Below are 16,341 nucleotides of genomic sequence, written 5' to 3'. Positions count from 1 at the left end.
TATCCAACATAAACGGGCCGGCAGAATGTTGGATAATAAGGAGAGATTAAGGAAAGGCCTATTAAACATCAAATTAGGTTATGATTTTACAAACTGAGCATCAAAACATCATGTTATACAACAAATTTGACAGAAAAGGTAGTTTAAATACACAGTAATGCTATGTAGTAATTACTGTATTTATGAATTTAGCAATAAAAAATATCACGATGTATTGAAAACATTGACTACAAAAATGCGTTGGATAATCCAGAACGTTGGATAAGCGAGTGTTGGATAAGTGAGACTCTACTGTATTTGCTAAACCATATATAATGTCAAATGTGATGAAATTTTAGATGTTAAAGTTAAGGATATTTTTTCAATCTGAACTTTTCTATCCATTCAACTCTTAACTTCATGGACATCCATTTTCAAGCTTTCTGACAAACATCTGAAATTAGTATGTTAATTACTCCTTCCAACATAGTGGGATGATGGTTCTTATATGGACAGTTGGCCTTCTACTTTTGCAGGTTTCATTTTGAAATTTTGATTATTTGCATGTTATTTACTGTCACTGTTTTGCCCTGCCATGCTGCTTCTTGGGGAAACAGTAAAAACAAATCAGAGAGCCCTGGCCATCTTATACCACAACTGTTTTTCTTTTTCCTCAGGATGAAGCATGAATGCGTACAAAACACAGAACAAAATGCTCTCAGCCCAGTAGTACAAGAGCTATCCAGAAAGTACATTACATTTTGGAATTAAAAATGAACAAAGTATAGGTGAAAACATTTACCATATGCAGTTGAAAGCCACACCCAAATACCACATCTCACGTAGTCGCCATTCAAATCTAGGCACTTATCATAGCGATAAATGAGCTTGGAAACTCTTTCCCCACTAAATTCTGCCGCCTCCGTCGTCAACCCTTTCCCCTTCTCGCAGCTGCGCAGCGTCACCAAAACTGCACATGGTAAATATGTGGCTTTCAACTGCATACGGTAAATGTTTTCTCCTGTACTTCGTTCATTTTTAATTCCAAAACGTAATGTACTTTCTGGATAACCCTTGTAGATTTGCTTTGTGAGGTCTTTAGACTCCTCTGCCAGAGAGTTTTCCCCAAACTAATATCTCAGGAATCTGTAAGATCCAGCCATGAATAATACTATAATTATGTAATGTGAATGAGGCCATAAACCCAAGTCTTAAAAATTAAATCCATTTTGGAAAACATATTTTAGATGTAAAATTGCATATTTTAAAGTGCAAAGTATGGATCCTGATACATATGGATCCTATTATTCACCTAAAGTACAATAGTCCTGTTGAATAAATAGGATTTACCTGTATGTTGACTCACCATTCAACAATTAAGAAAATGTGTCTTCTATAGTTGGGACTACCAGTAGAATTTAGAATATTACTTTTCTTGAAAGAACTTTGAGGGAAATGCTATTAGTTGTCCTGAAGAACATTCAACATTCATAGCAGAATGTTCGGTTTAAGTATGTCAAGTTTATCACAAATACTTAATCTAGGCAATGCTCATCTATTTAAATCAAGGTATATTTTGAATAACACACAAGAAACCAATATACCTAAGTATCAAATACCTTGTGGGCACCAGTAAAAATTGCTAGATTGCAAATAATCCAAGTGAGATTTTGGTAGCAACAAAAATAGTCTCAGATATAGACCAATTAGCAGATCAATTAATCTATATCAACTCTGCTAAAAAGGTTTCAGATCTAGAGATAAAATGTATAATCACCATACAAAATTGACTTATATTTATATTTATCATGTATAAACCCAGAGATTGCTGAGCTTTTGCCTGACTATACGTGCCAAAGGCTCCAAGCGTAGATCAGATAATAGAGAAAAGAGGGCATCTCTGAATGGGGAGAGGACTAGAAAGTCTTTCATTTATAATTATGCTTGACATAGGAAAAAGGTGTAAAATAAAACTGAATATATCTTTAAAAAATCCTAAGGGAACACCAATTTCCTTCAAAGTCATTCAAATAATTCTGTCAATTTGTTTTGGCCAGGTAGCTATTTAATTAACTGCAAATCATTAGTTTTCTGTCTATGAAGAATAAAATTTACCTCAATCAATGTTTTGAAGCTCATTAGAAAGTTTTGTTGCCAATATTTTAATATTAAACATTTTACAGAAATGTTGATCTGTCATTTACAAACCTAGTGCGGTCTTAGCCTGGTTTAGGGATAACAGAAATAAAAGCTACATCTCAGGAGGCTGGAAAAGAATTCAGTTTTTACAAAAATCTTTTAATACAAACAAAAAAGTTCTACATTTGACCTGAGCTGAATGGAACCATTTGATGTGAAAACCATCTGCAACAAGAACTCTTTGATTTTTCATAGTTACAGTAACTGTGTTAATTTATTTGAAACACGGGGTTTAGGTGAAGTTTCTTGTGTTAAGCATTTCTAATTGTAGCAGGTTTTTTTCAAGCCATTAATTCCTGATCATTATAATACAGTTGTTTGAATATAAAATATTAAACTCAAACATTGAAATAGTAATTTGATGTCCTCTACCAAAATACAAGATTTTTGCTCATCAAGAGATTTTTGGTAATACATTTATTTATTTATTTAATTATTTATTTGCTGCATTTATATACCTTTTTTCTCTCCCCTGGGAGGACTCAAAGTGGTTTACAACATAATACAAAATACAATGCCAAACATATATGTGAAAACATAACAAACAGATCAAATAATAAACAATAAAATAAACATCATGTGTACTTATAGAACAACTAAAAATAACAAAAATATTTCTAAAATTATAAAAGGACCTATACGGGTTTGGTTACCATCCCTCTCCCCCACCCACCTCCCGATTCTCTCCCCATATTGTCCAGTCTTTATGCCCTCCCAGAGATACCTGACTTAAATAGTCCTACACAAGTATTTTGGCCTAAATTCTGATATGTCTAACTGTAATAGACTCAACAAATCAAGTGATACCTTGAGTTAGTTTAATTTGTCCCATGATTGAGCTCTTAAGTCAAATCACTCTTATATCAAAGTGCACTTTCCCATTGAAATGTATTGAAATGATATTAATCAGTTCCAGGGCCCCAGACACAGGCATAAAAAGTTCATCCCACAGATGATGACATGTATTGAACTGAATGGTCATTATGTGGAAAAATACTGTAATACCTATGCTGTAATCCAGGCATGGGCAAACGAAGGCCCGGGGGGCAGATGCAGCCCCTGGGTGCTTACCTCAGGCCCTCCTCATTTTCCCTGTCCTCTCGGCATAAGGACACGGTAGCCCGCTGCATCTTTATGCAGAAAGGATGGGGGAGGAAAACACGCAGTAGCTGAGAGCACTCTGGAGACCTCTTAACCACTACATCTCTTGCCGTCCTCCCAGCATAAGAATGGTGCGATTTATGCTAAGAAGATGGCCTGAGGAAGGCATGCGGCAGTCAAGAGCCTTCTGGAGCGCTCTCAGCCGTCACCTGTCTCGCCCTCTTCCCAGCATAATGCCAAGAGGACAGCTTGAAGATCGGGGAGGAGGATCAGGTTGTTGCATGTCTCTTTTCCTCCCAGCATAAGGATGGGGTGAGCAGCCCCATTGTTACACCGCAAGGCTATGTGGACACTTTGAAAAACACACTGGAGCCCGGATCATAAGCAAACAAGTGGTTTATTGAAGGATATATATATATATATATATATATATATATATATATATATATATGCAAGCAAATAGCATTTAAAGTCAGCAGAGTAAAAGGTCCATAAAACACTGTATTTAACTGTTCAAATGTAAGTCCAATAAAGTCTTCCAAAGTTGTAATCCACAGTCAGAGCTAGTCCACAACACTGTCCAAGCAGGAGCAGCTGAAAGTCACAGGGAACAAGAGCAAAATGTCCATAATCCACAAACTGTAATCCACAGGAACAAGGAGTAACTAGGTATCATTGAAACCGGAGTCATCAAGGCAAGAAGAACTCAGAAGATGCAAGGCACCATTTCGGCAAGGAAGTCACAAAGCAAGGCACTGGAACAAGGCAAACTTGGAGCAAGGTACTGGAATAAGGCAATCAAGGAGCAAGGTACTGGAACAAGGATTCTTCTCCCAAGTATGGCAAAGTTGACACCGCAACGAGAACAAAGAGCAGGGCATCTTTAAAGAGTTTCCAAGGTTAAGGCACAATGAGAGTCAGAATGGGCAGAACTTCACATGGGAAACTTACTCATTAGTGCACCTGAAAGCCAAGCGGCAACTTCTTCTCACACCTCCCCTTCGACTCCTATCCCTCGCGAAGGACTCTCTCCAATCAAGAACAACACTCTCTTCTGCAACAACATCTGGCGAACCCGACCTTGACTAGTCCTCGTAATGTTCCCAATTACCGGATCCTCTGTAAGCACAATTTTGGGCACCTGCAAAGCCAATGGGCTTTGATCCAAGTCTTGAGCAGGCCCGAAATCTGAATCAAACTCTGAATCAAACTGCTGAAGACCAGGCTGTGACAGCTGAAGAACAGGCCGTGACGACTGAGCTACAACACCCATCCACATGCAAGGAAGACAACTTGAGGGTAACCTGGGCCTTTTCCCTGCCCCAGTCCCTCCTGGCCACGCCCTCTCCCTCCTGGGTCCATCCCTCCCAGCACGTACCTGACCTCCCTCCCTTCCAGCCCGGCCCTGCCCTCTCAGCTGAGTCCACAATGTGGTCCCAAGACAAAAAAGTTTGCCCATGCCTGCTATAATCCATGTACATTTTATTAAAATATATTCATTCTTTGTATTTCAAAAAAATCTTGAAACCTTATTTTCCAGGTATCCCTCGTATGTACTCTGTTCTTGCATATTTTGAAGGATTTATTTTGGATACTTTCTCTGAAGGGATTTTTGGGGACTCTTAACTCTTATGGACATAACCTGGTGAACTTTGATTCCTTTTTAATATTTTCTTTTCATATACTCAGCTTTTATTATACTCTGGTTTCAATAAACCCTTACATTGGATTATCTGTACAGTGTGTGGTTTCTGGTGAAAAGAGACTTCAGGGCTTTAGTGCAATATCAAGGTCCCACTGTACTTGCACGTAACAATTGATGGCTCTATTCTGATTGGAATTAACCAATAGGATTCCAGCTTTTGTGTCTCAGGATTTCTTGAGCATGATTATTAAATGAAGCTTCATGTTACTTGCATCCAAGGGAAAACCTTAAAAAAACACCAAATTACTCCCACTCTTTTTGAATTGCTGGCAGGCCTGGTTCTTCATTGAGGCCCATGAAGCCGCCACTTCAGGCACAGCCCTTGCTGGGCGCACTCGAAGCGGCGGCGGCGGTGGGTGGCAGCAGTGGCAGCGACCATTGGGTCACTCGCCGTGGAAAAAGGAAGTATTTTGTATCTTGCAAGAATAACAAGTACTTCCTTGTTCCACGACGAGTGACCCAATGGTCACCGCCGGCACCGCCGGTAAGTTGGGAGTGAGGGGGCGTAATTTCGAGGGGGAGGGCGCGGACCTAGGTTTGCTTACATGCTGAAAAAACCTAGGGCCGTTCCTGATTGCTGGGTAGGCAAATAGTAATGGTGACCAGGGCAACTGGTTCTCTAAGGCGGCATTAGTGCTTTCCCTCTCTGTAGAATAACCCTCAACCTATCCACAGGTCATATCAAAATCAATAATTTTGTCCCCAAAATCTGTCCTTGACTCAGGGCCGGTCCAACAATGAAGCAAATTAAGCGGTTGTTTCAGGCGCAAAATATACGGGGGCGCAGTCGAAACTGCTTTTTCTGTTGGTTTCTTGTAAAACATGATGTTTTGGTGCTTAATTTGTAAAATCTTAATGTAATTTGATGTTTAATAGGCTTTTCCTTAATCCCTCCTTATTATCCAACATTTTTGCTTATCCAATGCTTTTATTTTTCAGTGATTGGTTTGGAGGGGGGCGCCAAAATTCTGTTCGCCTACACTTGAAAAATACCTAGGGCCGGCTCTGCCTTGACTTATACATAAGGTCAACTTATATATGAGTATATATGGTAGATCAGAGAAAACATTGTAAAAGATTGGGATTTTGTTTGCACAGATATTTTGCACTTAATTCATTTATACAGTTTTGCTATTTTATGAAATTTGATTGGATGTTTCTAATTAACAACTTCTCTTGTTAAATTAAAACTCACATGTCACGTTAAAATGGTGCATGTTGCTTTAAAATTTAAACAGAAGTTTCCCTTTACATCTTGCTTAACTTCTAAATAATGCAATAAATGACCTACCAAAATTCTTGTTTTATAACTTATGAAGGATGGCTTTGAAAGCTGTGGCCACCCTACCTACCCCCTCCCCAAGGTCATCAGCCTCTTTCCTCAGATGACCAAACTGATCAAAGTCTATTCTAATTCCCCGATGTCCCCATGGTGCCACTTGAGGTGTGCCTGAAGGGAGCTTTTTGGAGCTGCTTCCCATCACTATGGAATTGGATCCCGGGTAAGCTGCAGATTGCTGCATTGTTATTGTAATATCTCACAGAGCACAATTTGCCTGGCTTCACAGAACAATCCTAAAGAAACCCTTAGATGGATCTTCACAGATGCCTTGAGAAGCAATGGCTTGGTTAAATGCAACAACATTTAACGGCAAAGAAAATCCATTAGCTACTACTTGGGATGAGATAGTGCAAGAATTTTTATTGTGGCCTGATGACAGAATGGCCAAGGAAGCCGGTCTGATCATACGCATTTTATAGATGCCTTCGTTTGTTGCTGCTGGGCTTACAGACAATTATCATAATGCCTTTTTATGTATAAGTTATGATGGACAAAGCAGGAAACAATTTATTAGAGTTGAAATTTCCACATAGATTTGTCATGAAGACTTTTAAAACAAAAGTTAAAACATCCTGCTCAGACTGAACAGAATATCCCACTTCTGACACCAAAAATGTTATGAATAACTTTTCAATAACTTTAAAGCATAGGTTCTTTTTATTGCAATTTCAGTCTGAGAGGTATAGCAGAATTTTTACAGAACAACAAAGAACAACATTTAGACATACAGACATACAGATTCTATGCAACTACATTGGATTCACAAACAACCTACAGTTACATTGGCTAAGAAACAAACAAGGGGGGGTTACATTTTCATTCTTCATTCACACACAACATGCATCCATCTTCATGCACACAAATATTACCATATTCTTTCTCCCTTCTTGGAGAAGCACCTGCTTAGGCCAGACCCAGCTTCCACTGCTGCCTACCAAGACATAGTTCCAAAACGCCAGAACGCCAAAACTTCAAAAAGACCATGACTTCAAAATGCACTCTTTTCTCTTCCCATGAGAAAAAGAGGCCCCAAAAAGTGAACAGAATCCTGCTTTCCCAGAGCAGATCTGCCACTCCCAAGTACACCATCTCCACTGAGCATGGCGGGTGAACAGCGTCGCTGTCTGTCACACCTTCTGGACTGTCATAAGGTCACTTATATAGCAATATTTTGCTGATGATGTTGTCCCAAAGTTGTAAATGAGTGATAGACATCTTCCATCCTGGAATATCCTCAGTTTCCTGGACCAGATGTTGATTCCTCTTGATTGGTGTTAGCAAACACAAGCAAAAGTTCATCAAGTCAGCAAATGTTGACAGATGTTAACAGATGTAAACATTTCTCTTATCAGTCACAGTTCTTATCATAGTTTGCTGGGCAGATCAACTATTTCAGGTCTCGTTAGCAGGTTTTAATTACAATTCCTGAGCAGGTAGTTAACAGTTTGCAGGCTTTACAGACTGGTGTCTTCAAATTTCTAGCTCTCTTTCACTCTTCCATTCATACCACATATTATATATGCATATTTTGGTCACAGATTAAGTCCATCCCCACCTCCCTTTAAAAAAGGGGATTCCGTATTGATTTTAATATTATTGGTCTCAATAATTTGCATTGTATCCTTCAGATCAAAAACACAACTTTTTGGATAGAAAATTTAAACTGAGTGTGATACACAGATACATATTTAAATGTCTCTCTTTGTATGATGGCATTTAAACCAAAATACTCACAAATAAGGTTTTATTCCTTTTCAGAAACTATTTGCCCCACATTTACTTTGAAAAGGCAAGGTCTTTTTCAGAGCACTTTTAAGAGCATTTGTCTTCTATGTTGCATTTATGTTTCTCATCTTTATTAACAACTTTATTAAAATTGCATTCTAGTGCATTTATTTGTGGTTAAGATTTTCCACATCTGCCACCAGTTACCATCCCTGATATATGTTGTTGTTGTCACCTTGGCCCCCCCAATGTCCTACTCCAGCATTCAAACCACTAGGTTACATTAATTCTCTATTGGGCATTTACCCCACATATTTTCTTAAATGCTGTTAGTACATTTAAAAAAAAACCCCATTGTGCATATTGCGTTTGCTGGATTTAGGCATTCTTTCTATACAAACACACGATAGTCTATGTACAAAGAAAATGTGTCCAAATAACATATATTATTAAAGTTCCCCGTACAAAGCTCAATTTAGCCGTACCAGACAAAATGAAAAGGAAGAACAGCTCTAACACAAAAGTTATTCAAGTCTGGTATTGGTTCCAATGTATATAGGCTTCAGGGATACATAGTCAATGAAAATATCTTCCAAACAATTTAAACAGATGGTTGGTCGTGTTGCTGTATACCGGAATGAAGAAAATAATGATGGAGACCGCTCTCAAAAAAGTCTTCAAAAGTAAAGTCCAAATAAAGTCCCAAGTCTAGGCATTCTTTGTCTTAAATTATGCAATCTAGTAATAATAATTTCAAAACCAAAAATATTTAAGAAAAGAAGCAATAAAACACAAAATATAGTTGTTTTTCCTGTTCCTAGACACCACTAGTTACCATAAGTGCTTCTGGCAGTCATACTGTTTAGTATAAAATCAATTGCTAGAATTACTGTCTAAGGCAGACACTCAAATCAAAACTCAACCTCATATTTTGGTGCATGTGTGAAGATTGCTTCTTTAATCTATTTTAAACTTTGTCTCAACAAGCTGAAATACGAATGAAATAGTTACTTTTGCATAATTGTTTATGCACGCACACATGATTAATTCGATTTTTTTTAAGTTAAAGTAGATGAAAACTTTCTCAGTCTCTCAACTGTAGGGAATTCTTCATTTTCAATGGCTTTATTTAAATTTAATGTTAAACAATAATTAATAACAATGTTATTCTATGCTTAGGAGTCCGGGTGGCGAAGTGCGTTAAAGCGCTGAGCTGCTGAACTTGCAGACCGAAAGGTCCCAGGTTCAAATCCCGGGAGTGGCTTGAGCGCCCGCTGTTAGCTCCAGCTCCTGCCAACCTAGCAGTTCGAAAACATGCAAATGTGAGTAGATCAATAGGTACCGCTCCGGCGGGAAGGTAACGGCGCTCCATGCAGTCATGCCAGCCATATGACCTTGGAGGTGTCTACGGACAACGCCGGCTCTTCGGCTTAGAAATGGAGATGAGCAGCCACCCCCAGAGTCAGACATGACTGGACTTAACGTCAGGGGAAAACCTTTACCTTTTACCTATCCTATGCTTGTTTAGAGATTTTATTCCATTACACTCAATGACATTTTCTTCCACGTTAAGTGTGCATAGGATTGTAGTATATAATTCACAGCTATCAAAAGAGGTTGCACATGAAGAGTAGACATGTACGTTTGAGGAAAACCTTGTCCTATTTCATGCCTCGGACCATTATGGACAGGCTTCCCATGCACTGGCTCCCCTTCCTGGCATGCATTCTTCTTACCTAGCACCTCCTGTTTCTACTCTAGAGTAAGAGGCTCTTAGCTGTAGGTAATAGCAGGTGCACACACTTTCCAGGCCTGCCTGCACACCCTGCCACACTCTCTGAGAGTGCATGTGTGGCGGGGCGTGCAGGCAAACCTGAAATGCGCATATATCCAAGCTGCGGGCCTGCCTGCCTGTATGCCCCACCACACACGCACTGTCTTTCCAAGGCAAGGAAGCAAGTTCGGATGCAGAATTCAAAACGATCTTAACAGAGTAGAGAGATGGGCCGAAACTAACAAAATGAAGTTCAACAGGGACAAATGCAAGATACTTCACTTCGGCAGAAAAAATGGAATGCAAAGATACAAAATGGGGGATGCCTGGCTCGACAGCAGTACGTGTGAAAAAGATCTTGGAGTCTTCGTGGACAACATGTTAAACATGAGCCTACAATGTGATGCGGCGGCGAAAAAGGCCAATGGGATACTGGCCTGCATAAATAGGGGTATAGCATCTAGATCCAGGGAAGTCATGCTACCCCACTGAAATACTGAAATACTGTGTCCAATTCTGGGCACCGCAATTGAAGGGAGATGTTGACAAACTGGAAAGCGTCCAGAGGAGGGCAACTAAAATGATCAAAGGTCTGGAGAACAAACCCTATGAGGAGTGGCTTAAAGAACTGGGCATGTTTAGCCTGCAGAAGAGAAGGCTGAGAGGAGACATGATAGCCATGTACAAATACGTGAAGGGAAGTCATAGGGAGGAGGGAGCAAGCTTGTTTTCTGCTGCCCTGCAGACTAGGACACGGAACAATGGCTTCAAACTTCAGGAAAGGAGATTTCACCTGAACATCAGGAAGAATTTCCTGAGTGTTGTCGAAGGCTTTCATGGCCTGGATCACAGGGTAGTTGTATGTCTTTCGGGGTGTGTGGCCATGTTCCAGAAGTATTCTCTCCTGATGTTTCGCCCACATCTATGGCAGGCATCCTCAGAGGCTGTGAGGCATCCATGCCTCACAGCCTCTGAGGATGCCTGCCATAGATGTGGGCGAAACATCAGGAGAGAATACTTCTGGAACTTGGCCATACACCCCGAAAGACATACAACTACCCTCAGAACTTCCTGACTGTGAGGGCTGTTCGGCAGTGGAACTCTCTCCCCCGGACTGTGGTGGAGGTTCTTTCTTTGGAGGCTTTTAAGCAGAGGCTGGATGGCCATCTGTCAGGAGTGCTTTGAATGGGATTTCCTGCTTCTTGGCAGGGGGTTGGACTGGATGGCCCATGAGGTCTCTTCCAACTCTACTATTCTATTCTATGCACACAAAAGCAGGCTTTCGTTTCAAGCAAATTGTTATGTGGGGAGGGGGCTTCTCATTTCGTGCTTTCAAAGAAATGGAAAATACGAAAGAAATGGTAGAAATGGTAGGAACAAATTTCACGTGCATATCTAATGAAGAGTATTGAAATCTTATTTGGCCTGCAGTCTTATAACCACTTCCCTGGGTGTAAGTCCAATTTATATCAGTCTTAATTTTGCGGGAATATTTATTTGCAGTCTTGAATGTAATGGACATATACTCAGTAGTTGTCACAGTTTGTATTTACAACAGTATACACAATTTATAAAATTACTGCAATCATTGGAAGCAGCGGGACTTATAGGCCCATGTTTTCAGAATGCAGCTTTTGTTTTACCGTTGAAACATAGAACATTGTCTCCTCCTTTTCAGCACTGGAGGAAACATTCCCTTTGTAGCAGCATAACGTGTAATGGATTTCATTGCTCCTGGGGACCCAGGTATTTGACCCTTAAACAACATATCACTAAGTAAAAAAATATGTTCCGATCACAGTTAAGTTGAGCTCAGAGTACAGGTGGCAAGGGACCACTATGAACATTGTTCCTATGACCCTGCTGTAACATCACAATGATCAATGTTTTTCTCGAGAGGAGTATGTGTGTATGTTATAAGAAAAAGCAACCACTGGGCTAGGTGAGCTGAGAAATAGATTCCTTTTCACTCATATTTTATGAGTGGGAGGAAAAAAACACAAACTTCTCTGGTTATGAATAATATTTTTCCTCATAACCTCTCTGGTTATGAATAATATTATATCCAACGTAAACAGGTCGTCAGAACGCTGGATGAGCAAATATGTTGGATAATTAGGAGAGATTAAGAAAAAGCCTATTAAACATTAAATTAGGTTATGATTTTACAAATTAAGCACCAAAACATCATGTTATACAACAATTTGACAGAAAAAGTAGTTCAATACACAGTAATGCTATGTAGTAATTACTGTATTTATGAATTTAGCACCAAAATATCATGATGTATTGAATACATTGACTACAAATATGCTTTGGATAATCCAGAACATTGGAAAAGTGAGTGCTGGAAAAGTGAGACTCTACTGTAAATATATTTGGCATAGATCCAAATACATTACTATGTGTTCAGTTACAATAATTCATGAAAAAGAAAACATTTTGAATTGCAAATAGCAAACAGCATTTGGGGGGGGGGGATAAAAGATGTGAAGTCCCTTACTCTGAAGTGCAGGTTTCCTCTTGTCAATATTATGTAACATTGATGGAACAATTTTTCAACAATTTTTCAAATATTCTTTTCATTCCTAGACTAGAACTATGGTGGAAATTCTGTGGTTATCTAGGGCTTCTGCAATTGGATCCTGTCCTGGCCCTAGAAATGTGTTCTCTGTCATAAGAGCATGGAAAGCGTGTTCGTCAACCAAACTACATCTCAAGCAGCCTAAGTTACATTTAATGAAATAAAAAGCCAAAACTTGGAAAGCCAATGAAAACAAAACTTTTACCAAATAAATGTTGTCATCGCCCAGGTGTTTATTTTTCAGAAAAAAGAGGGTTGTCCCTCCCTTTGAGGCTATTACAGATGGCCTCACTTGCTGCCAACCAGTGAAATGACTGACATCAGGCATGAAAAATGCTGAACCCCTTAATAGCTTGGGTTACAAGACACATGTGGGACCAGGAAATAGTTTAGCCAAGCTAATTTTCTAAGCCAGTAAAATGGTTAAAAAACAATTCATGTTATTCCTGTCACTTAACTGCAATTGCGTAAATTATGCTGTTTCTAACCAGGACTGGTTAATGTTCATATGGTATATGTTCTTGCCTTTTTGGAAGTAAAGAATACCTTTTCAAACAAACCTAGATTTGAAAAGCATTCTTTCAGAATATATGCAGAGTAGTCAATTTAAACAAAAGGTGGACATTACTGTCTTTTGAAAAATTTATCTACACACTGCTCAATGAGTTTGTTCTCAATAAAAACAACAGCAACACGTCTCCAAGAGCTAAAGAGCATGAGGCATACACCATTTTGAAATTTTGCTTTGAATATGTTGTCCAAATTCTCTTAGTAACACTTTGGCGAATAGCTAATTTCTCAAAGAAAGATTAGTAAACAGTTGCAATTAAGGCTCCAGTCCTGGTTGATATCCAGCTACTGACATATACCATTTTTATGGTTGATGTTGATGTAGAGGGAGGAATTATCTTCCTCCCTCATATAACAACCCCACTCTTCATAAGATTCATACACACCCACACCCAACATATTGTGTCCAGGGGAGGCCAGGACAGTTAAGAAGCATGTGGCTATATCCCTGAATTAAGATGTACAATGATAATATCTGGGTTGATCTGGGAAATAGCTTTTAGTCTGCTGAGTATGGCAGAATCTGTGCAGAAATACTATTTTCTATGTGGAAAATGCTGTTTCCTGGGGAGAACTCTTTTTTTTGTGGGTAGGGTGTTAAATTAAAAGCTATGTGCACAGAAAAACTTTCCAAGTTTTTTTTTTTTTTGAAAGAACATTTTCTGCACACAAACTGGCCGGAATCTGGTAAGGGAGTTATGAATGATTAGCCTGGAGTTGTGCATGTATAGGTAAAGGTAAAGGTTTCCCCTGACATTAAGTCCAGTCATGTCTGACTCTGGGGGTTGGTGCTCATCACCATTTCTAAGCCGAAGAGCCGGCGTTGTCCGTAGACACCTCCAAGGTCATGTGGCCGGCATGACTGCATGGAGCGCCCTTACCTTCCCACCGGAGTGGTACCTATTGATCTACTCACATTGCCATGTTCTCAAACTGCTAGGTTAGCAGAAGCTGGAGCTAACAGCGGGTGCTCACTCTGCTCCCGGGATTTGAACTTGGGACCTGCATGTATAACTGTGTGGTATTCACAATTCCTATGCAGCCCCTAGTTAAGAGACATGGCAGTCCCTGAATCCCCACTTAACCAAGAGCAACTACAGGCAGTCCCCAAGTTAGGCTTGTTTAAAAGTTGAATTTGTTTGTAAGGTACATTTTTAAGTGTAACTCCAGCCATATATATAATCTGGGTCTGGTAACACCTCCCAACAAAGGATTCCCCTTAGTAGGAAGCAGCCAGGCTTTGAAGCTGCAAGGCTATTCAGTGTTATCCAAGCTGGCCAACAAAGAATTCCCTAGGCAGGAAGCAGCCAGGTTTTGAAGCTGCAAGGCTATTCAGTGTTATCCAAGCTGGCCAACAAAGGATTCCTTAGGCAGGAAGCAGCCAGGTTTTGAAGCTGCAAGGCTATTCAGTGCTATTCAAGCAGGCCAACAAAGGATTGCCCGAGGTAGGAAGTAGCCAGGCTATGAAGTTGCAAGGCTATTCAATGATATTCAAGCAGATCAACAAAGGATCCCCCTAGGTAGGAAGCAGCCAGGTTTTGAAGCTTTTTTGAGGTTTTGAGTCCTTTCTGTTTTTTGTTTTTTGTTTTTTTGTTTTTTTTAGTGATGGTCACACATTGGACTGATAGGTGTATTGTGGCCAAATTTGGTGTCATTTCATCCAGTGGTTTTTCAGTTATGTGCACCCTAAATACGAACATTACATTTTTATTTGTGTGTGTGTGTGCGTGTGCGCCTTTAGGGAAGATTTAACACTTCTGTGGTGTGTGTTTTTCTGTCTGTGCCCCTGTTTCAGAAGATTTTGCCTCACTTTCTGTCCTTGTCATAATTGGATTTTGAAAAATGTGGCTTGTTGTGGAAACAAGGATTAGAGATAAAGCTTCAGTGGAGACACCTTTTACCCTAAGAGTAGATTTCTTTTGCTTCTTGTTCTTAACTGCAAGTCATTTTTAAGTCAGATGTTTCTAACTCAGGGGCTTACTTCTTAGCAGACTTGTTCCATTTTGGCTATATAAATACTGCGGCAGTGAAGCCAAGTCAACCACGTTTGTACTGTGGTGTAAATCCGACAAGCACAGCAGGCTACATGATTTATATACTGGCTAGCGGTCATCAGGGGCCTGTCATTTTCATTGGCGTGTCTTTTATCTAGATGTCTTCAGATCCCTTCTTATGGAGATGTGTTCCCCCCTCCCAAATAACTGAAAAGATGCAAAAGCCAAATCCCACCCCACCCTGCTGACTCCTCTGCCTTTGCAAATTTCAGTTTCCCAAGGTTAATTCAAACAGTGAAATATCAATTTTTCCAACTTCCTTCCTCTAATAGAATAATTCATCTGCCAAGGTGACTTCTCCTGGCCAACATAAATATATCCTATGGTGATGTTTAAAAGCACATGTGTAATTGTTTATGATTGCTATCTACTTTTATTTAGCATATGATTGCTGGTGCTTGTCGCTTGGCCAAGACAACCTTTCTGGAGCAAGAGGATCTGCTCTTCAGGGACCTGTATACTTTATGTACCTGCTCTCTTTGCCAGCCCAGCTGTAATAGAATCAATGTATCAAAGCAGTCCGTTTGAAATAGCCAGGGCAGCCTATCAGTAACAGAAAGGTATTCTAACACATATTGTTGGCTGTCAGGAAGGAATGAATGCACATTTGTTCACTTTCTTTGCTGTTGTCTCCTCATGCTTTCTCTCGCTGCTATAAATAATGGGGAAAGGAACTGTCACCTGTGTTTCTTTTTGCAATGTCGGTGACACTGTTGTGAAATTCAAAGTGATCAACCTGTAGCATCCAATGTAAGAAAAATTATTGAAAAAAATCCCTAAAAGTTTAGTTTTTGCCTAGTGAGTGATGCTGAGAGAGTGTCACTTACTAATACACATTTTATTTTTTGTCATAGAATCAGGAGCCCAGAGTATATGTTGTGAGACAAATTAAGCGGTCGCTTGGGGCGCAAAACATATGGGGGCGCAGTTGAGACTGCTTTTTCTGTTGATTTCTTGTAAAACATGATATTTTGGTGCTTAATTTGTAAAATCTTAATGTAGCCCTGGTGGTGAAGTGCGTTAAAGCGCTGAGCTGCTGAACTTGCAGACCGAGAGGTCCCAGGTTCAAATCCCGGGAGCGCCGGGAGCGGCCGCTGTTAGCTCCAGCTCCTGCCAACCTAGCAGTTCGAAAACATGCCAATGTGAGTAGATCAATAGGTACCGCTCCGGAGGGAAGGTAACGGCGCTCCATGCAGTCATGCCGGCCACATGACCTTGGAGGTGTCTACGGACAACGCCGGCTCTTCGGCTCAGAAATGGAGATGAGCACCAACCCCTAGAGTCAGACATGACTGGACTTAACGTCAG

Source organism: Anolis carolinensis, chromosome 6 (assembly GCF_035594765.1).
Source record: "Anolis carolinensis isolate JA03-04 chromosome 6, rAnoCar3.1.pri, whole genome shotgun sequence".
Classification (NCBI taxonomy): Eukaryota; Metazoa; Chordata; class Lepidosauria; order Squamata; family Dactyloidae; genus Anolis; species Anolis carolinensis.
This window is presented reverse-complemented; position numbering follows the sequence as displayed.